The following is a 22,339-nucleotide window of genomic DNA, read 5'->3' as shown; positions in this document are numbered from 1 at the left end:
AAGAGCAAAATATTATCACGTGATATCCACGACTTTCAACAGAAGACGATATACAGATGGCAGAGGAAGGCAAACAACGATCTCCCCCAGCAAAGGAGGAGAGCTATGTCCGTATCAGCAATATCGTCCAGTAGTGAATACAGTGGACCCACCTATCGTCCAAATTTCTTCAATAACCGTCAAAAAAGGAAGAAAGATTTCCAGCGGGATAATGGCAAACGTAAATATGGATCTCGTGAATCTTCCACCTCCTGCGATGACAACGCTAAGGTAATTAATTTATCACAGCATGAACTGTCTGAGTCTGATGTATCAGTTTTGTCTAAAGGTTTGACCTTTTCACCAACTGCTCCATTTGATCATTTCACAGCTTTGAAAGATCTTCATATCTTTGCCCGCTCACTAATTTTCAAGAAATGATATCATAAGAAAGAAAATATAACAACATTCACCACACCTGCTGAGAGACAGGCCATACGTGATTTAGAAGATTTATTAACGGAACAAGAAACATCACGAGAAAATCAGGTACCCACATGCATTAAACCTAGATCTAAAAATTTTCCTTCCCTCTCTGTCTGCCCAATAATTGATACTTTTGTTAATATGGTTGATGAAGAATTCAAGAAGATCAAAAGGAATTTATACAATGATAATCTGACCAGAGAGGAAAGACAGAGTTTGGAAAGATAGAGAAAACTTAATGATGTGATAATTAAACCAGCCGATAAGGGTAGGAATATCATTGTATGGCCTAGAGAGATGTATGAAGCAGAAGCACGCAAACAATTACGTGATAATACCTGTTATAAAAAATTATCCTTTAATCCTTTAATTTCATTTAAAAACACTCTTGAAATAATTCTTGAGCGGGCAGAAGCAGATTTCACTATTTCTTCAGAACTTCATCGTGCCTTGAGTGTATTACACCCCAAGATACCAACGCTATATTTGCTGCCGAAAGTGCATAAACACCCTACCAGACCACCTGGGCGACCAATCATCTCAGGTATGGTTAATTTAACTGAAAATATTTCAAGATATATTGATGATAAATTGAAACCATTGGTTGAGTGCCTACCCTCATTTGTGAGGGACACCAATGATCTATTGAGCCGTATTGAGGGACTCCATCTGGCTGAAGATACACTCTTGGTGGCAATAGATATTGAATCACTATATACATGCATTAGACATGAGGATGGCCTGCGAGCCACTGAATTCTTTCTGAGGTCAAGTGATACTGGGAGTGGACTTGCCAAGTTTTTGTGTGAAGCATTACAATTTGTCTTAACGCATAACTTCTTTACATTTAATGGATCCCTCTACCTGCAGCTCCAGGGCACAGCTATGGGAGCGCCTTGTGCGCCCTCGTATGCTAATCTGTTCCTGGGGCTGTGGGAGAGGGATCTATTCCTGTCAGATCATGGGGACGTCTCGATGGACAGAGTCCTGTTTTGGGCTCGGTACATCGATGACGTCCTCATGATCTGGCAGGAAATGGCCGTTGAATTAGAAGCCTTCATTTGTGGTCTTAACAACAACAACATGAATATTAAGGTTACATACTCATTTGACAGGTCCTCAATTCCATTTTTAGATGTCACCTTAACACGAGATCAAGAGGGATTTATCCAAACAAATGTATATCGAAAACCGACCGCCACCAATACTTACCTCCATGCTACTTCTGCACATCCGAAACATATGAAAGATGCAGTCCCTGTTGGACAATATCTACGAATAAGAAGAAATTGTTCATCCGACACAATGTTCGAAGAACAAGCAAGGACTCTACGAAAAAGGTTAAAAGAGAGAGGGTATAGCCAACGATGTTTGAAAAAAGCTTATCGACGTGCTAGAGAGACGCCACGACAACAATTACTTCAAAAGAAACCTCCACGTATTTCAGATGATACCATACGTTATATATCAGATTACAGTGCACACTGGGAAGAGATGAGACGAGCAATTGAAAAACATCTACCCATTCTGAAAACGGACTCTGTCCTTCGTCACTACGTTCCAGAGAGACTACAGATGACAGCAAGACGTGCCCGCAACTTGAAAGATATCCTCGTGAAAAGTGAGTATGTTTCATCTACTCCTAATCTATTTAATTTGGGTACCATAAAAAATCTTTGTTTTCCGTGTGGTAAATGTGTCGCATGTCCCAACATCGTGAGAAGCACCGACTTAAGTGATTCTGGTGGACAAAAAACTTTCAAAATTCGACATCACATTATTTGTGAGTCTAAAGCAGTAGTATATTATGCCTATTGCCCATGTCCTAAAATCTACATCGGACTAACTACTAGACCATTAAAGGTCAGGGTGCGGGAACACATGCGAGACATTAGACAGGCGGCTACATGTAGAAGAACTAAAACCCATTGCAAGGAATTTCTTGTTGGAACATGAGTGTGACCCAAACCTCCTGAAGGTAAAAGGAATTGATCAAGTGAACCTAGGCATCAGAGGTGGTGATATTCCAAAAATTCTAGCACAGTGCGAAAGCAAATGGATTTGGCGTTTTCAAACCCTACAACCACTTGGACTCAATGAAATACAACCATTCGCCCCATTTCTCTGATCACCGGACATTTATTTTCAGCCGCGTTTGCTTTTTAGATGATATTTTAATCACTTAGTATTTGTATACTAATTTATTTTATTTTTTATTTTCTAGATTATTTTACTTTGATTGGTCTTTTTTTGTTCCCCTCCTCATCTCCACGCCTGAAGAATCACATGATGGATTGCAACATCTGGATGCGATTACACACTCGGACATATGTATGAGACTGATATAAAGATTCTCTTTATTAATTTCAAAACATTGTTTACGGGACAGAATCATGTGCAATTATAAATTTATACACGTATACTCTTTATCACTTACATTATTTATTATTCACAGACTATTTTATTTTAGTTGTTTGCACTAGTTTGGTATGATTTTTACACCTTTAGTATTATTACTAATGTACCGTATATACTCGAGTATAAGCCGACCCAAGTATAAGCCGAGACCCCTAATTTCAACCCAAAATCCCAGGAAAAGTTATTGACTCGAGTATAAGCCTAGGGTGGGAAATACATCATCCCCCCCCTGTCATCATCCAGACCCGTCATTAACATCCTCATCATCATCCCCTTGTCATCATCCCACACATCCCCCCTTCATCATCCCCTTGTCATCATCCCACACATCCCCCCTTCATCATCCCCTTGTCATCATCCCACACATCCCCCCTTCATCATCCCCTTGTCATCATCCCACACATCCCCCTTTCATCATCCCACACACCCCCCTTCATCATCCCACACACCCCCCTTCATCATCCCACACACCCCCTTCATCATCCCCACCCCCCCACCCCCTTCATCATCCTCTTGTCATCATCCCACCCCCCCCCCCTTCATCATCCTCTTCTCATCATTCGCCCTCAGTGGTCTTCAACCTGCGGACCTCCAGAGGTTTCAAAACTACAGCTCCCAGCAAGCCCGGGCAGCCATCGGCTGTCTGGGCTTGCTGGGAGTTGTAGTTTTGAAACCTCCGGAGGTCCGCAGGTTGAAGACCACTGCGGCCTTCGACATCATCCAGCCCCCTCTCACCCCCTTTAGTTCTGAGTACTCACCTCCGCTCGGCGCTGGTCCGGTGCTGCAGGGCTGTCCGGAGAGGAGGTGGTCCGGTGGGATAGTGGTTCCGGGCTGCTATCTTCACCGGGGGGCGCCTCTTCTCCGCGCTTCCGGCCCGGAATAGAGGTGTTGCCTTGACAATGACGCAGAAGTACGTTGGCAATGAACGTACCTCTGCGTCGTTGTCAAGGCAACGTGACTATTCTGAGGCCGGGCCCGAAGCGCTTAGAAGAGGCCTCCCCGGTGAAGATAGCAGCCCGGAACCACTATCCCACCGGACCATCTCCTCTCCGGACAGCCCTGCAGGACCGGACCAGCTCCGAGCGGAGGTGAGTACTGTACAGAACTAAAGGGGGGTGAGAGGGGGCTGGATGATGTCGAAGGCCGCAGTGGTCTTCAACCTGCAGACCTCCGGAGGTTTAAAAACTACAACTCCCAGCAAGCCCGGACAGCCGATGGCTGCCCGGGCTTGCTGGGAGTTGTAGTTTTGAAACCTCTGGAGGTCCGCAGGTTGAAGACCACTGCGGGTGGGGGAGTTCACTCGAGTATAAGCCGAGGGGGGTGTTTTCAGCACGAAAAATCGTGCTGAAAAACTCGGCTTATACTCGAGTATATACGGTATATGAATTTTTTGCATGATTAATAATTAAATTTTGACCACAAAGATTTTTATATTCTTTTTATATTTTATTTATTTATTTTTATAATATTTTTAATTAAATATTTACGTTATCACATATATGTACACAGTTTATTCATTAATTCTCAACACATACTTTATTTATAATATTTATTCACAGTATTTACAACACATACTTTATTTATAATATTTATTCACAGTATTTACGCAATTATAATAATGATGGAATAGTATATCTGTCCATTATGACTGTATTAGGTATTACACATAATAGTTTATATATATATATATATATATATATATATATATATATATATATATATAGTTATGTATATATGATATATACCACATATTTAATTGATTATGAGATATAAATATTATGATTGTCACATATATTATTTACTCACCTGATTATTAATGTTTTTAAATATAAATATAGATTTTTTTCTCTGATTGGTATCATGAACCGCACCGCCTAATTCTTTTCTTTTTTATGTAATAATTTCAGTTTATATATACATATGTAAGATACCCCTGCAACAAATGTATTATTTTGTAATCGTATTAACATTTCTGTGAATTGTATTATCGGCGCTGCGCCAGTGGAGCCTCCGGCCAATCACCGCCTGTGGGCGGGTGGTTGCCTCGACGCTCCACTGATGCAGCGCCGACGTCATACCGTATGTGCGCATGCGCCGGGGTGCCCGTACTTTGCTCTTCCGGCGCTGTATCCTATCCGGCCGGTCATGTGATGCGGTCATGTGACCGCTATCATGGCCGCGCCGGGGACGCGGCGATCGGAAGTAGTGGAGCTTGCGGGTCCCGGCGTCATGGCCAATAGAGAGGTATGTCTCACTTGGCAATTTATGTAAAGATGACGTGGATGTATGTTATTGGACGGGGATCATATAAAAAGCAGCTCCTGCTGAGAGGAGTGTCACCACCTCTTACCAGCCCCTTGCAGGGCTGTGACGAAGAGCTGGGGGAAAGCAATGCATTCTGGAAATTGTGATGCTAAACTACTGTTCAAACAGGAAGTACAGGACTAAGACTCTCAAAAGAAATGTATGTTTGGTGTTTTCAGAACTAACACATATAGGTAAACACTGCTATATGTTATTGCACCATTTTTGCTTGATGTCGAAGTACCCCTCTAAGGGGACACCCTCCCCTTAATGTTTGGTGACTTACACCCCATTACACACTGCTGACTATATGTCTCAAAAAGAAAAGCTATTATCCTACTAGAAACATTACCCAGATTTATGAACTTCTGTAGTAACTGACATTAATAAAATTAATGTCATCTCAACAGAGGTGCAGTAGAGTTTTCATTTGAACATTGTTATTTTATTTCCAGAGACATTGTTTATTATGACACTTTATGTTGTTGTAAATTTTTGTATGCTTGGTCAAGTTATATGATTTACACTGATATATTTTGTTCTCAGTTTGGAAACTGCAAATACACACAATTACAAGAATGTGATCAAGGACAGAGCAAAAGTTAAATATTTAACAGGAAAGTGGAGAGCAGAATAAAGAAAACTCATTAGCTGCATGTCTGATCTATGAAGGCTTCCTACTATTAATAGAAAGGTAAGATAGTATGTGAAAATATTAGACCATTTAAATACATAAATATCATAGAATCCGCATTTTACTACTAATAATGTTTTAACTACTATTTAGTTCCATATTCTATGGGCGGCATTTATCTTTGTGTTTATCCTTTTTTTCCATCTATATTTGGTGCTATTTTGGCGCAAGTGTCCTTTTTTTGCACCTTTTTTGTGCCTTTTGGTTTTCACATTTCTGCTGATTTTGAGTTGTAATCCACTGATTTTGACAATACGTATGGTATTCGATGGGTTTAATGAACTGTGCCTTTTTATGAAAAGGTGTAAAAAAAAAATAAAAAAAAAGGCACAAACCACCCAAAAGTCTCTAAACTACACCAGCCCTGACTTAATTAGCTTTTTGGTTTACATGAAGAATAATTTGGTGCTCCTACACAAGTACACATTACCAGCACACAAAAAAAAAAAGTTGTAGAAAAATGCTTCACTTACACCTACAATGATGAATGCCCTCCTATATGTTTCTAGGATGACTAAGCCAAGGATTTATAACTTTACAGTAGTGTATATACACAGTTCCAAGTAAAAGCTTTAAATATCTGGATTCATTTATTTTTATAAAGGATTGTTTGATCCACCGCCAAGCACATTGCAGTAGAAGATATTTGCCATGTACGCCTTTTTTTTAAAAAGATGCAAGAAAAGAGTGTGCAAACATTTAAAAAATGCAAATTGTTACCACGTCTGCCTTGCCTTAGAAAAGTGATATCCTACAGTGAGTTCTGAGGTGATTTTTCATTTATGCAAAGTCTTTCAAAGTCTGCGAGTCTGATAAATTCGGCGCAAGTAAGCCAGAAACATTTGCTGCCACTGAGAGCCAGCCACCATCATGTTTGCTTGGAATGGTGTTATGAACGAGAAATCTGGTTTGCTACGGTCTGGGACTTTATCAACTTAAGCAACAAGTTCAGGTTTTTATTTGGGATCTGATAAAAGTTCTGTTCCAGTATGGAGACCTTATTTAAGGTCAAGTTAAAGTCAATTTATTATTTTTCCACCCCAAAGCCTTGCTTTGTGAACTGAGTTACAGCCATGTTGGAACATAAAAGTACCTTCCCCATACTGTCCCCACAAGTTAGAAGCACACATTTTCTCTTTACTGGGAGTAATAGATTTGGGCCAACCTCAAAAATCTACCAATAATATTGTTATGGACAGGAAAATGACATACATTTTATTTGCTATATTAGTGATCCTAGACCAGGGGTCTGCAACCTTTAAGACAAAAAGAGCCACTTGGACCCATTTCCCGAAGGAAAAAAAAAACTTGGAGCCGCAAAACCATTGCGACATTTAAAACAAATATATACAGGAGCATGCAGTCAGCTGTCAATCTGAAGAAAAAAAGGACTTTCACTTAACAATATGAAATTCAGAAAATTTTCTTTACTTGCCTTTATCCATGGCTGGCCTACAGGGGTCCAAAACAGTGACGTAATTAGAAATCAGAGGGCCCCATAGCAAAATTTGCTATGCCCAATAATCAATGCCCCAAAATGCCATAGAAAATTAATCAGGGCCCCAGTGTATCATAAATCATAATCATTATTTTTTTGGGCCCAGGCCTGGGGTGAGCTTTTTTTGGGCCCAGGCCTGGGGCGGGCTTTTTTTGGGCCCAGGCCTAGGGTGGGCTTTTTTTGGGCCCAGGCCTGGGGTGGGCTTTCTTGGGGCCCAGGCCTGGGGTGGGCTGGGGAGAGGGGGGTTAATGCACTGGGGAGTGGGGGGTTAATGCTGCTGCGGGGTGAGGGGTTAATGCTACCACTGCCATGGGGTGAAGGGTAACTTAACCCCTCACCCCATGGCAGCGTTAACCTCTCACCCCGTGGCAGCGATAACGCTGCCTCTGCCATGGGGTGAAGGGTTAAGTTACCCCTCACCCCATGGCAGCGGTAGCGCTAACCTCTCACCCCGCGGCAGTGATAACGCTGCCGCTGCCATGGGATGAGGGGTTAAGTTACCCCTGACCCCATGGCAGCGGTAGCATTAACCCCTCACCCCGCGGCAGCATTAACGCTGCCGTGGGGTGAGGGGTTAACGCCACGCTGTCAAGTGAGTAATGTACTTCACATACTCACCAGCTCCTCTCGTGGCGTCTTCCTCTCCCGGTGGCGCTCCTCGACTGAGGCGCAGGCCGGCGATGTCACTGTCATGTGACGTTACATTGTCACATGACAGTGAGGATCCGCACGGCCCCAGAAGAAGAGACTCCACTCCGATGGCACCAGGGCAGGTAAGTAAACCGACGACGCCGTGACGGCGGCTCACAGGCTCAGATCATTCCGGGACACTGCATTATCCCGGAATGAGGGTGACCGGGACCCGGGACAGACTCGCGGAGCCGCAGCAAAGGAGTAAAAGAGCCGCATGCGGCTCCGGAGCACGGGTTGCAGATCCCTGTCCTAGACCAAGAAAGCCACATAGGTTTAGACAAAGGAAAGATGGAATCTCTTACCTGGGGTCTCCTAGTCGTGTTCAAAGGGGGCCAATAGGTGGGCTTTTGTAACTTTCGACAAAGACCACTTGTGGGTGGGCTAAGGGGTGGAGAAAACATAATAAAAGCCCATTGAATAGGGGCCAAGTTCTCTTTTCTCTTCCTGGGCTGCTTACCAACACACCTTTCCATTCAGCTTCCTGTTTGGGCCTTATCCTGAGACAAAGGACTGCAGCCTTTCCCATGCCTGGCATTTGTTCATCATACTTGCTCTAAAAGGTTCCCCGAAGCTAAGTATTTCAGTATTATATTCTTTGTGTGATATATATATATATATATATATATATATATATATATATATATATAATAGTGCGGCACTCCAAAAATTCTAAGAAAAGTTGAATTTATTATCTCATAACATAGCAGCAACGTTTCAGTTCCTCACTGGAACCTGCTGCTATGTTGCGGGACAATAAATTCACCTTTTCTTTGAATTTTTGGAGTGCCGCACTATTGTTTTTCTATTCTTATTTGGACTGTGGTAAGATCTGGAGTGCTGGCATCAGGCATTGGATATAAGGTAGTGCTGCAAAAAAAAATGTTGTATGATATATATATATATATATATATATATATATATATATGTATAAAGCCTGATGGGCTGTGTTTGTGCGAGGGGCGGAAGTAATTATCGCTCCCTGCACTTCCAGGTGGGGCTCATTGGGAACAGGTGGGGGCGTGTGTATATAACTTCCCCCTCTCCTACAGGGGCGGAGCACGTGTCGTTTGTGGAAATCTCTGCTTCCTGTGGCAGGCTGGTGTTTGAATCTCCCACAAAAATCTTCAGAGCTGCTGCTCACGGTGCGGAGGCCTCGCTGATCATGGGTCTGGGGTGGTGCAGGCGCGGCATCCTGGCAGCTCCGCTGGCTGTCTTATCTGGGGATTCTGTGTCTCACTCTGATTATAAGGTAATATTGGGCAGGTATGGTTCTGGCTGGCTCTGCCCGCAGCGGTAGTGGGGGCCAGGAGCGGCAAGCAGGTGAGTTAAATCGGTGCTGGGGGTGGTGCGGCCTCAGCATTTCGCGCAGCCTGCTAGCTGCCTCATGGCGACATGTGGACCGCCCGCCACCCACACAACTACAATTGTCTATGCCCTTGGGACAGGTTGCGGCAGCTGCCCAGTCCTCGTTAGGCGGTCCTGTCAGCTTGTCTGCTATCGTTAATCTAAAGTATAGTGTAATGCTCTGCGGAGGGTTGTTTCAATATAAAGTTTGCTGTATACAGTGTGGTGCAATGCTCTGCAAAGAGTCGTTTCAATATAACTTTTGCTGTGTGGTGCGGTGCTCTGCGGGGTATACGGTGCCCTTGCAGTATACGGTACAGTGTAATGCTCTGCAAAGGGTCTCGTTACAATATAACATGTACTGTATAACGGTGTAGTGCAGTGCTCTGCAGATGGTCTCGTTACAATATAGTATACATGATATACAGTTATGGTGCAATAATCTGCAGATGGTCTCGTTACAATATAGTATACATGATATACAGTTAAGGTGCAATGCTCTGCAGATGGTCTCATTACAATATAGTATTCATGATATACAGCTATGGTGCTATGCTCTGCAGATGGTCTTGTTACAATATAATATATACTATATACAGTATAGCGCTATACTCTGCAGATGGTCTCATTATAAACAAACTTTATACAGTTAGTGCAATGCTCTGCAGATGGGATGGTTTCAATACAACATATTATATAGTGCATAGTGCAATGCTCTGCAGAGGGTCGTTACAGTTAGCATGTCCAGTGTGGTGCAGTGCTCTGCGAAGGGTCTCGTTGCAACACAGGGTGGCATTTACTGTTTGGTGTGGTGCAATACTCTGCAGAGGATCACGTTGCAGGGTAGCATATGCTGTGTGTGGTGATACAGTGCTCTGTAGACTGTCTTGTTTCAATATAGTATATAGTAGGGTGCAATGCTCTGTAGAGATATAACATAGGCTACATCCAAATAAATCATAGTATACACAGTGTTATTTGCACGATCATAGTATCCATACGGTTCATACGCTTGGTTTATTATGGGCATACACGCATTACTGGTACAAAGTGCACACGAGTAGAGCATCTTCACGGTTTGATAACTCCATGAGTTTCTTATTGTCCGTACTCTCATGGTTAATTCATACGCTTATGGCAAACTGCTCGTACGTGCTTAGTATGTATACAGTTTCATGTGCTAATATCATTATATACGGTACATATACTCACTGACGATACATTCACAGCATTTATACTGGGCAAACTCGTTTATGCTGTTCACCTCATGGTTATTCTCTCACTCACTGGTGTTTTACACGGTCCACAAACTTGGCATTAATGCTGTTCACATATTCTTGGCATGTTCACGGTCTTACGTTCTTTCTACCATGTTACGTTCATGGCAATCAAACACCTTGTAATTATCACTGGTTCATACGCTCAAAGTATCATTCGGTTCATATGTTAATGGTATTTCATACTGGTTACGGCAGTATACTGCCTATGGCAATTATACGGTTCATACACTCATGGCAGTTATAGTGGTCACACTCTCACGGTTCTTAAGTTGTTCACATGTTCACCGCAGGGTTCATACGGTTCATACGCTCATGGCGGTTGTATTGGTTGCACGGTCATGGTTTTGTTGTTCACGCGTTCACCGCATTCATACACGCAGGTTTTATACGCTCATGGCAGTTACATTGGTCACACGGTTATGGTTTTGTTGTTCACACGTTCATCGCATTCATACACGCAGGGTTCATACCCTCATGGCAGTTATATGGGTTACACGATCATGGTTTTGTTGTTCACGCGTTCACCGCATTCATACACGCAGGTTTCATACGCTCCTGGCAGTTACATCGGTCACACGGTTATGGTTTAGTTGTTCACACGTTCATCGCATTCATACACGCAGGGTTCATACGCTCATGGCAGTTATATTGGTTACACGGTCATTGTTTTGTTGTTCACACGTTCATCGCATTCATACATGCCTAGTTCATACGCTCATGGCAGTTATATTGGTTACACGGTCATTGTTTTGTTGTTCACACGTTCACCGCATTCATACACGCAGGTTTCCTATGGTTCTCACACATAGTGACATGCTGTTTCGTGCAGTTGTGGCCACGCGCTCATAGCATGTTCACAGCATTATACTGCTCATAGTACTCATACCTCATAGCGTCATACCACATATTAATTCGTAGCACATATGCTCGACGCTTATACTGCACATGTACTTGTAGCGTTTATACTGCACATACACATGGCCTACATCAGGCACATACGCCCTTAGCATTGATATTGCAAGTATACTTATAGCATTATACTGCTCATAGTATCATATCACTATACGCTCATAGCATTTATACCACATACACGCTCGTTGTATTCATACCACAGACATGTTCACGTCATGTATATTGCACATAGAATTGTAGCAATACACTACACGGACATTCGTAGCATTCATTCTGTACATACGATGGTAGTAATTATTATGCTGACACGTTGTAGTATTTATTCTGCGTACATGTAGCATTTATTCTGTTATGTTATCTGCACTAACATCCATAGCGTTTACTGTACATGGGTAATGGTATTTATTCTGCATGTTCATCCATAGCGTCTACACTACACACATGCTCCCGTAGCTTTTACTGTACGTATGTTTATAGCATTCATTCTGTGTATTCGTGCATAGTCTTTTATACGGAAAGTTCACTCAGGTTTGTCAGGATGTAGCCCTATTGCCTGACTCCTCGTTAGGTTAAGGGGTCAATGCCGGTTGCTACTGACTCGTTCAGAGCAATCGCATTGTTGTTTATTGTCATGACCTGCAAGTTCTCAGGTCAGATACAACCTCCTCTGTTGTATTTCACGACTAAGTTATCAGTTAGTTATAGAACACGTATTCAACTATCCGGCACAGGTACTCGTTCAAGGGTGGTCATCATTTTAGTGGCACTAATCGGCTGTTCAATACCCGGTCACCTGACTCGTTCCTTCAGGGGTTGAATCGCAGTTGTTACTGACTCACATTCAGAGCAACCAATTTCAGGAATAGTAACAATGTTAACCTGTTGCCTGACTCCTCTTCAGGTTAAGGGGTAATGTCGGTTGCTACTGACTCGTATTCAGAGCAATTTTGTCGTTGGTGTATTTGTTATGACCTGACACGTTTTCAGGTCAGATACAACCTCGCCTGTTGTATTTCTCGATTATGTTATTTCGTTATAGTACACAGATTCAACTCTCTGGCATAGTTGCACGTTACGCTCATAGTCTGGTTACGTTCATAGCTTTATTTTGTTGTACTGCACATGGGTAATAGTTTTTCTGCATTTCCATCCTTAGAGTCTACACTACACCTATGCTCCCATAGCTTTACTGTACTCATGCTCATAGCTTTCATACTGCATATTCGTGCATAATGTTTATACGGAAAGCTTATACAGCTTTGTTAGGATGTTGCCCTATTTGCCTGACTCCTTCAGCTTAAGGAGTTAATGTCGGTTGCTACCGACAAATTTTCAGAGCAATTACATTGTGGTTCATTGTCACGACCTGAGACGTTCTCAGGACAGATACAGCCTCCTCCGTGGTATTTCATGACCACGTTATCAGTTACTTATAGAAGACATGTTCAACTATCCTGCATAGTTGCACGTTGTCTATCTTTTTAGATATATGTTTACACTTTATTTTCTAGGCATGTATGAGGTACTCATAATGATGTTAGAGCATAAATTCATAACGTTCCTTACGTTTTCACGGTACTTACGCTCCCAGCTTGTGTATGATACATGCACCAGTACACAGCATTTGTTGCATACTACCATAGTTGTATGCGGGTAGGTTATGTGCATTCGTTCCTAGTGTTGAATAGCAGTTGCACCTCTGGCTGTACATATATTTACAAGACATGATTACAGTATTCATATGGTGCTTACATTCATTGCAGATATATCGAGCACATATTCTTAAGCCTCCTACGTCTGCAGGGGGGGATGCACCACATAGGTTATTGTTAGACATGTCTCAGAGCAATAACATATTGAGTAGCGACTTGTAGTTGGGTATACTGTTAGCAGGTTATGCCGCACATACGGTTAACATGTTTCATGTGGTGCACACAGGGGAGGTAGATCCTTTGCTTAGGGTATTGGACACAATTGGTCATTTTTGTTACTGACACGCCTTCAGAACAACACGCCAGCTTCATACAGGTATCTTGTCATGAATACTCATGATGTTACCCTGTTGCCTGACTCCTCTTCAGGTTAAAAGGGGTAATGCCAGTTGCTACTGACTCGTTTTCAGAGCAATTTTGTCGTGTGTTATATTTGTTATGACCTGACACGTTTTCAGGTCAGATACAACCTCGTCTGTTGTATTTCTCGATGACGTTATAATTTCGTTATAGTACACAGATTCAACTATCCGGCATAATTGCACGTTCTCTTTTAAGGAGGGCCAGCATTTAGTTGCAGATATATTCTGCATTTAATACACAGTTTCATGACTCGTTTCTTTAGGATTGGGGATTGAATCATGAATGCTGTCTCATTTCAGAGCAATTGATTTGACATGGTTATGTAGGTAATCTGACACGTTTCAGATAGTATACAATCTCAATATGGCATTTCACACTTACGTATTTGAGAAAAAAAAAAAAAAGTGGTTTACAAAGACCTGTGACGTTTACAGGCACAATGATTTCACAAAGACCTGTCATGTCTACAGGCTCGATGGTTCCGCGGGGACCTGTGACGGGTTCAGGCACGACGGTGTCACAAAGACCTGTCAGGTCTACAGACATGATGGTTCATCTAAACACTGGTCACGTCTACAGATACTTTGCTCTCGCAGGGAGCTGTCATCTGCAATGGGTCATCACTTCCAAGTCCAGTTGGGTCAGTACAGTGGCTAGTTAGGTATGTCTGTTACAGTCTCAATCAGGTAAGGTGCCTTCGTGAACCTTGTCATGCGACATGACCCACACGATTTATCAGGTAGATAGATATTTCTTGTCATTTACCTGTCAGTTTAGTTTTTGCCTCTTAAATAGCAGGGGATTGGTGCTTGTCAGACCTGCCATGAAGTTAGCCTTTCCGTGTCCATTTGAAGTAATGTCACAAGTAGGGATGGTGATAGGTATAGTTCAGTTAGTATTTGGCAGGGAATGTTATTCTCAGGTTGATTCTTTACAGATGGACGTTACTACCACGGTTTCAAAGGTATGGTTACCACCTCTAGTAGTCACTAGTTGGTCAGGGCTACTCTTTCAGCACATTAGGTATAGTCTACTTCGTGTATGTGAAGATTAATGCTGGGTGTAGGACGTGTTATTTCAGGAATTGTATTCATCCTAGCATGGTGGCTTTTTGCCCTCTATAGGCGTGCCCTCATTGCGCGGTTATGGCACAACTCAGACCGCTATGCTAGGGTAAGATCTTGTATAGGTATGTAGGCAATCTTTCCTGTCACTAGTACACGTATGGAGCCCCGATCACAAGTATAAAGCCTGATGGGCTGTGTTTGTGCGAGGGGCGGAAGTAATTATCGCTCCCTGCACTTCCAGGTGGGGCTCATTGGGAACAGGTGGGGGCGTGTGTATATAACTTCCCCCTCTCCTACAGGGGCGGAGCACGTGTCGTTTGTGGAACCCTCCCAACCCTCCCTTATCTTATTCCTTCACTATAGTGCATGCCCTCTATAGGCGTGCCCTCATTGCGCGGTTATGGCACAACTCAGACCGCTATGCTAGGGTAAGATCTTGTATAGGTATGTAGGCAATCTTTCCTGTCACTAGTACACGTATGGAGCCCCGATCACATATATATATATATATATATATATATATATATATATATATATATATACATAGTTGTATCTTTTAAGGGAAATCCATAAGGCTAAAAGGGTAAAGTCTTGTTTTGCATGTGGTGTTTCAGGCCATATCGCTAGATATTGTAAGGCACATGGTAACAAAACTAAATACTGTTCAGCTAAATGTACTACATGTGGTCATAGTGGCCATATCTCCACAAGTTGTTATTCTGCTGGAAACATGACGCACAGGTAAATCTAGAAATATACATTCTTCCTCCAAGCAACGCTTTCCAGAGAAACCGCTCAGTTTCCCCAATAAACCTCACTTGTCTATTCCCATGAAAGATGACACTACAAAATATATGTTCCTACAACAGGTTCAAGGTACGCTTAGGGAGTTATGTGGACAAGTAGCAATACTCTTACAGGCAGAAACTTCAATGCCCACTGTTGATCAGGCAAAAGTCACCCAATCTATTCCATTAAAGGTCAATACTTAGGTGTCTGCATGGTTAGCAATGGGGGAAGGGAGACTAACAAGTAAAAAATTGCCACCTTCCTTTTTCATGTAAAACATGTTCACTTGTTTTGTCATTCAGGTAAAAATGGAGACACAAGATACAGACTGTGTCCAGCTAAACTTTCTTTTCTGGCCACTAGGGCCATACCATAGGCTTACATGTAAAAATGACAATACTTTTGTTAGTTTGGGTTGACATTTACAGGAGTCTCCCCAAATTTGTGGGGAAAAGAAATTAGTAATAAACTAACCACTTTGATTTTTTCAAGAGGTGGGGGAGGTTTAGCAAAAGCTAGTCCTTCCACTAGAAGGCAATATGCCTAGAGGGACTGAGGTAACACTCACACTCATAAATTAGTTAGCAATGGTCAGAATAATGCTGGGAAAGTGAGTATGGATATGCAGAGTGGAGGTCAACTGTGTTTAGTGTGTGGGTTTTACCAAGGTTCACTGATCAGCACAGGCAGAAGAGAATCTCTGATGGGCCTGGAAATGCTTACATTGTATTGTTGGAAAGTTACTCTAAACCTGTTTATTTTCGATTTAGCAGATTAGTGGAAGTGTAACCCCGCTCAACCCATGGACCTCCAATCAGAAGAATCCAAGCTCAACACAAACAGATGACCAGATGACCAACGCTTCTAATGCAGTGAAGAAGGCTACCCATTCCTCAGCATCCCGTGGTTGGAAGATGACAAGGATCAAGTTGTCAAGACTGGGTTTGGATGACATCGCGAGACAGGAGAACCCAGAACCAAAGGATTCCCTCCAAAATTTTGGAAAAGGCTTTTGGACACCACAAAGGACGCTTTAAATAATCTGTCTCAAGAGAAGCTACAAATGAGGACAGAAGCTCCATCAATTGCCTAAGCCCTAGACTATCCCTTTACTGGCAACAGTAGAGTCGGTGCTATAGCTACATAGTGAACAATGCGGCAATATAAACCATGATCTATCTAAGCTGACAGCAAGAATCTAGGGCTACCTATTGTAAACTTAATAACTTGTGAATACTGAGCTTAGAGGATTACCAATCCAGCAAGCAACTCTAATGTGGTTTTCTGGTATTAGGATCAAGAGGTGGAATGTTATGGACATGAAAATGACATACATTTTATCTGCTATATTTGTGATCCTAGACGAAGAAAGCCACATGGGTTTAGACAAAGGAAAGATGGAGTCTCTTACCTGGGGTCTCCTAGTCATGTTCTTTAGACAAAGACCACTTGTGGGTGGGCTAAGGGGCGGAGAAAACATAATAAAAGCCCATTGAATAGGGGGCAAGTTATCTTTTCTCTTCCTGGGCTGCATACCAACACACCTTTCCATTCAGCTTCCTGATTGGGCCTTATCCTGAGACAAAGGACTGCAGCCTTTCTCATGCCGGGCATATGTTCATCATACTTGCTGTAAAAGGTTCCCCGAAGCTAAGTATTTCAGTATTATATTATTTGTATATATATATATATATATATATATATATATATATATATATATATATATATATATATATATAATTGTATCTTTTAAGGAAAATCCACCCATATAGCCAATTATAGGGTTTCTACTATAATTGTTGTATATGTGTTTCCTTACACTGCAGATTTAAATTTCTATTAGCAATATCTTTTTCTCTTTTCTCTCTTTTAGTTAGTGTGCTTTAGTTGTGTATTAAAACATCTTTATTTCTGCCAGTGTTTGGATGTGTAGTGTTGATTTGTGCATTGAATATTTGGATTTAACTCTTCCAAAATTCCTAAAATAGGTTGGTCTGTGGTGTTTATGAATGCATTTGGTCTCCGGTAATACTGCTAATTAAGTCTATGCACCTGGTCTGTGAATATATTGTATTCACTACACCGCATGGTGGCAGCCATTTTGGTCAGACATTTTGTCTGGTCTGCAGATTTTAACTGGTCGTATAACCGTTGGAGCCAAATCCAATTCAACCCCAAAGCCCCGAACCACAACAGATATTATCCCTCCTCCAGTAAACTTTACAGTTAGCACAATGCAGTCAAGCCGGTAACATTCTCCTGGCAATTACTAAACCCATACTTGTCCATTAGAATGCCAATACATCACACAGGGACAAACATTGGTGGGGGTACTAACATAGTAACACAGTTCATAAGGTTGAAAAAAGACCAGAGTCCATGTAGTTCAACCTATATAACTAATGAGTCCCTACTGTGTTGATCCAGAGGAAGGCAAAAAACGCTCTTACTACAGTTAAAAATTCCTTCCGACAGTTAAAAATTCCTTCCTTCCAAATATTGCAGTCAGAATAAATCTCTGGATCAACATGCTGTCCCTAAATATCTAGTATATATAACCATCAATGTTTTTATTCTCCAAAAATGCATCCAGACCCCTTTCTGAGTTCACCATGACCACCTCCTCCGGGAGAGAATTCAACAGTCTCACTGCTCTTACAGTAAAGAACCCCCATCTGTGGTAGTGTAGAAACATTCTTTCCTCTAAATGTAGAGGATGCCCCCTTGTTATAGATACAGTCCTGGGAATAAATAGATCATGAGAGAGATCTCTTTACTGTCCCCTGATATATTTATACATAGTTATTAGGTCTCCCCTAAGCCTTCTTTTTTCTAAACTAAATAACCCCAATTCTGATAATCTTTCTGGGTACTTGAGTCCTCCCATTCCCCGTATTACCCTGGTTGCCCGTCTTTGAACCCTCTCCAGCTCCCCTATATATTTCTTGTACACTGGTGCCCAGTACTGTACACAGTATTCTATGTCTAGTCTGACTAGTGATTTGGACAACAGTAGAATTATTTCCTTGTCGTGGGCCCTATTGATGCACCCCATGATTTTATTTGCCTTGGCAGCAGCTGCCCGACACTGGTCACTACAGCTAAGTTTACTATTAACTAAGACCCTAAGTCCTTTTCCACGTCAGTCGTCCCAAGTGTTCTCCCATTTAATATATAACCTTGTCCAGGATTTTTCCTACCCATGTGCATTACCTTACATTTATCAGTGTTAAACCTCATCTGTCACCAGGGGCGGATCCAGAGTCTAGTCTCGGGATGGGCACTATTAGAGAATTTTGTTTTGGTGGACAGAAAATAAGGTGTTTCTTAAAGAACTTACAATATTATTAAATGTATCCAGTATAATAATCAAATACACCAATTGCCACAGAATGGGAAAGCGCTAAAGAAGTTTTTACAATTTAAAACTACAGCTCCCAGTATGACCTAAGTAGTGGTAAGGTTATGCTGGGAGTTGTTGTTTCACCCATCATTACTGCAAAACTTACAAGTGACTACAGCTCTGATGGGACAGTCAGGACAACACACAATGATATCAGTGACTACAGGTGACGTCTTCTCTATAGTCTTTCCTTATCTAATTCAGATGGTACATACCACCGGGTCCAGCTAAATGTTCAAGCATTATTATAAAACTGCCAAACATCCTATCCTTAGAATATAATTCAGACACACGGTACCCTCTGAATATACTACAACTCACTTTACCCTTTGAATATAATACTGCCACACACTGTACCCAATGAATATAATACTGCCACACATTGTACCCACTGAATAATACTGCCACACATTGTACCCACTGAATAATACTGCCACACAATGTGCCCACTGAATAATACTGCCACACATTGTACCCACTGAATATAATACTGCCACACACTGTACCCACTGAATATAATACTGCCTCACATTGTACCCACTGAATATAATACTGCCACACACTCTACCCACTGAATATAATACTGCCCACACACTGTACCCAATGAATATAATACTGCCACACATTGTACCCACTTAATAATACTGCCACACATTGTACCCACTGAATATAATACTGCCACACACTGTACCCACTGAATATAATACTGCCCACACACTGTACCCAATAAATATATAACACTGCCACACATTGTACCCACTGAATATAATACTGCCCACACACTGTACCCACTGAATATAATACTGCCACACATTGTACCCATTGAATAATACTGCCACACACTGTACCCTCTGAAGATAATACTGCCACACACTGTACCCCTGAATATAATACTGCCAAACACTGTACCCCTGAATATAATACTGCCACACACTGTACCCGTGAATATAATACTGCCACACACTGTACCCGTGAATATAATACTGCCACACACTGTACCTCTGAATATAATACTGCCACACACTGTACCCCTGAATATAACACTGCCACACACTGTAACCTCATAATATAATACTACCACACACTGTACGCTCTAAATATCCCTCTGAATACAATACAGTGATGTATTGTGGCTAATGAAAACCGTACTACCCCAGAAATTCCTCATACACTGTGCCCCTCATATATGTTAGTAATGCCCCATCCTGTGCCTGCACATATAACTATGACCTGTCCTGTTTCCCCTCATAATAATAATGCCCTCTGTCCTGTGCCCCTATCATATAATTCCCCACTGTGCTGTGCCCCTCACTTATAATGCCCCTGCAATGTTCCTCTTACATATAATGCCCCCATCCTGCTCCCTCAGGGGGCATTTTAAGTAAGGGGCACATAACAAGGTGCATTATAAGTAAGGGGCACATAACATGGCATTATAAGTCGAAGTACATTATATGTTAGCGGCTCAAGACAGGGGGGCATTATAAGTGAGGGGCCCAAGACAGGGGGGGGGGCATTATAAGTGAGGGCCTGTAATGCCCCCTGTCATGTGCCCCTCACATTGAATGCCCTCTGTTATGTGCCCCTCACTTATAATGCTCCCTGTCATGTGCCCCTCACATTTAATGCCCCCCTGTCATGTGCCCCTCACATTTACTGCCCCTCTGTCATGTGCCCCTCACATTTAATGCCCCTGCAATGTTCCCCTCACATATAATGCCCCTGCAATGTTCCCCTCACATATAATGCCCCCTGCCCTGCACCCTCAGGGGGCATTTTAAGTAAGGGGCACATAACAGGGGGCATTAAATGTGAGGGGCACATGACAGGGGGGCATTAAATGTGAGGGGCACATGACAGGGGGGCATTATACGTGAGGGGCACATGACAGGGGGGCATTATACGTGAGGAGCCCCCCTGTCATGTGCCCCTCACTTATAATGCCCCCCTGTCTTGGGCTGCTAACATATAATGTGCTTCGACTTATAATCCCCCGTTATGTTCCCCTCACATATAATGCCCCCTGTCCTGCACCCTCAGGGGGCATTTTAAGTAAGGGGCACATAAAAGGGGGCATTATAAATCAGAGCACATTATTTGTTAGTGGCACAAGACAGGGGGGCATTATAAGTGAGGGGCACATAACGGGGCCGTGTCAGTCTGCCGGAAGTGGCCATTCCAATGTCCCCCGCAGGAAGCTGCGGCCAACACATGGGATACATGGAGGGGGCATGTCGGCCAGCACTCCGTGCAGGGTTCAGCACACCCCCTTACAGCAGACTGCAGGGGCCCTGTTCAGGATATTGTAGGGGGTCCTAGCGCTCGGATGCCCCACAATCTATAATTTATCCTCTGTCTCAGCGTCTAAATAGGCTGTAAATAAATGAAAAATAGATGCTGTCAGCAGTGGGATAGATAGAAAGATAGATATGAGATAGATAGATATGAGATAGATATGAGATAGATAGATAGATAGATAGATATGAGATAGATAGATGATAGATAGATAAATATGCGATAGATAGATATGAGATAGATATGAGATAGATAGATTGATAGGAGATAGATATGAGATAGATAGATATGAGATAGATATGAGATAGATAGATTGATAGGAGATAGATATGAGATAGATAGATAGATATTCAAGTTGAAGAGCAGCACTCCCAAGCCAAATGTGCGTGGGTGCAGTCAGTCTCTGGGACCCCGGTCCTGGGTCCAAAGGGTAATACAAACAAAGATGGTGACCGCAGCACTCCAAGTAAATGTGCAAAATAATTTATTCCAGGATAAATACAGGCAACGTTTCTGTGGCCTCACACCACCATTTTCAAGCAGTGACTGAGTGATTCAAGGAGCCTTAAATAGCAACACGCATCAAGGCTCATCATATATAATTGAAAGTGAATTATCACAAAAGAAACAGTAACATAATAAAAAATTATAGATAATGATACAATATAAGAGGCCTGGAGGGCCAGTATACATAGTGTTAAAGTGCTGATGCAATAAAAGTGACGCTAGTGCATTAAAAACATATATTCTACTAATAAGAATCAAGAAAATCAGGTGGTATAACTAATTAGATATAAAAAGGAAGGCGGAGCTTACCGCACAGAGGAGCAATAGAGAGTCGTAAACGCCATACAGTAATGTGCGTTGGCGTGCAGCGGCGTCCACGCTGCTTCCACTTCCGGGAGAGGGACACCGGTCAATCACATAATCAACTAACGTGTAACTCACGTCAGTTGCGCGTCATTCGCGCATGCGCAACCCGAAATCTAAGTCCCGTGCAACCATATGGGCAAAGGGCATAAGCCAATAGATATAAGAAAGAAAAAACTAAGTAGAAGTATGTGGTAATTCGCCATATATTTGCTATGCACATAAACATATG

The 22,339-nt window shown here is 42.3% G+C and overlaps 1 long non-coding RNA gene across 2 annotated transcripts in view; it reads left to right on the top strand.

The window, feature by feature from the left end:
• LOC130282571 (uncharacterized) overlaps positions 1-17,195 on the top strand; it is a 272,452-nt gene extending 255,257 nt beyond the window's left edge. The window contains exons 4-5 of one of the 2 annotated variants that reach the window (XR_008846454.1): positions 5,734-5,881; positions 16,313-17,195. This is a non-coding gene — a long non-coding RNA (uncharacterized LOC130282571). Of the gene's footprint in view, positions 1-5,733; positions 5,882-16,309 lie in introns of both variants that reach the window. The other variant, XR_008846453.1, reaches the window with a different exon arrangement.
• The last annotated feature ends 5,144 nt before the right edge of the window (positions 17,196-22,339 follow it).

The sequence above is a fragment of the Hyla sarda genome, chromosome 7 (genome assembly GCF_029499605.1).
Source record: "Hyla sarda isolate aHylSar1 chromosome 7, aHylSar1.hap1, whole genome shotgun sequence".
Lineage (NCBI taxonomy): Eukaryota > Metazoa > Chordata > Amphibia > Anura > Hylidae > Hyla > Hyla sarda.
Note: the sequence above shows the minus strand (reverse complement) of the source record. Positions and strands in the feature narration are given on the sequence as shown.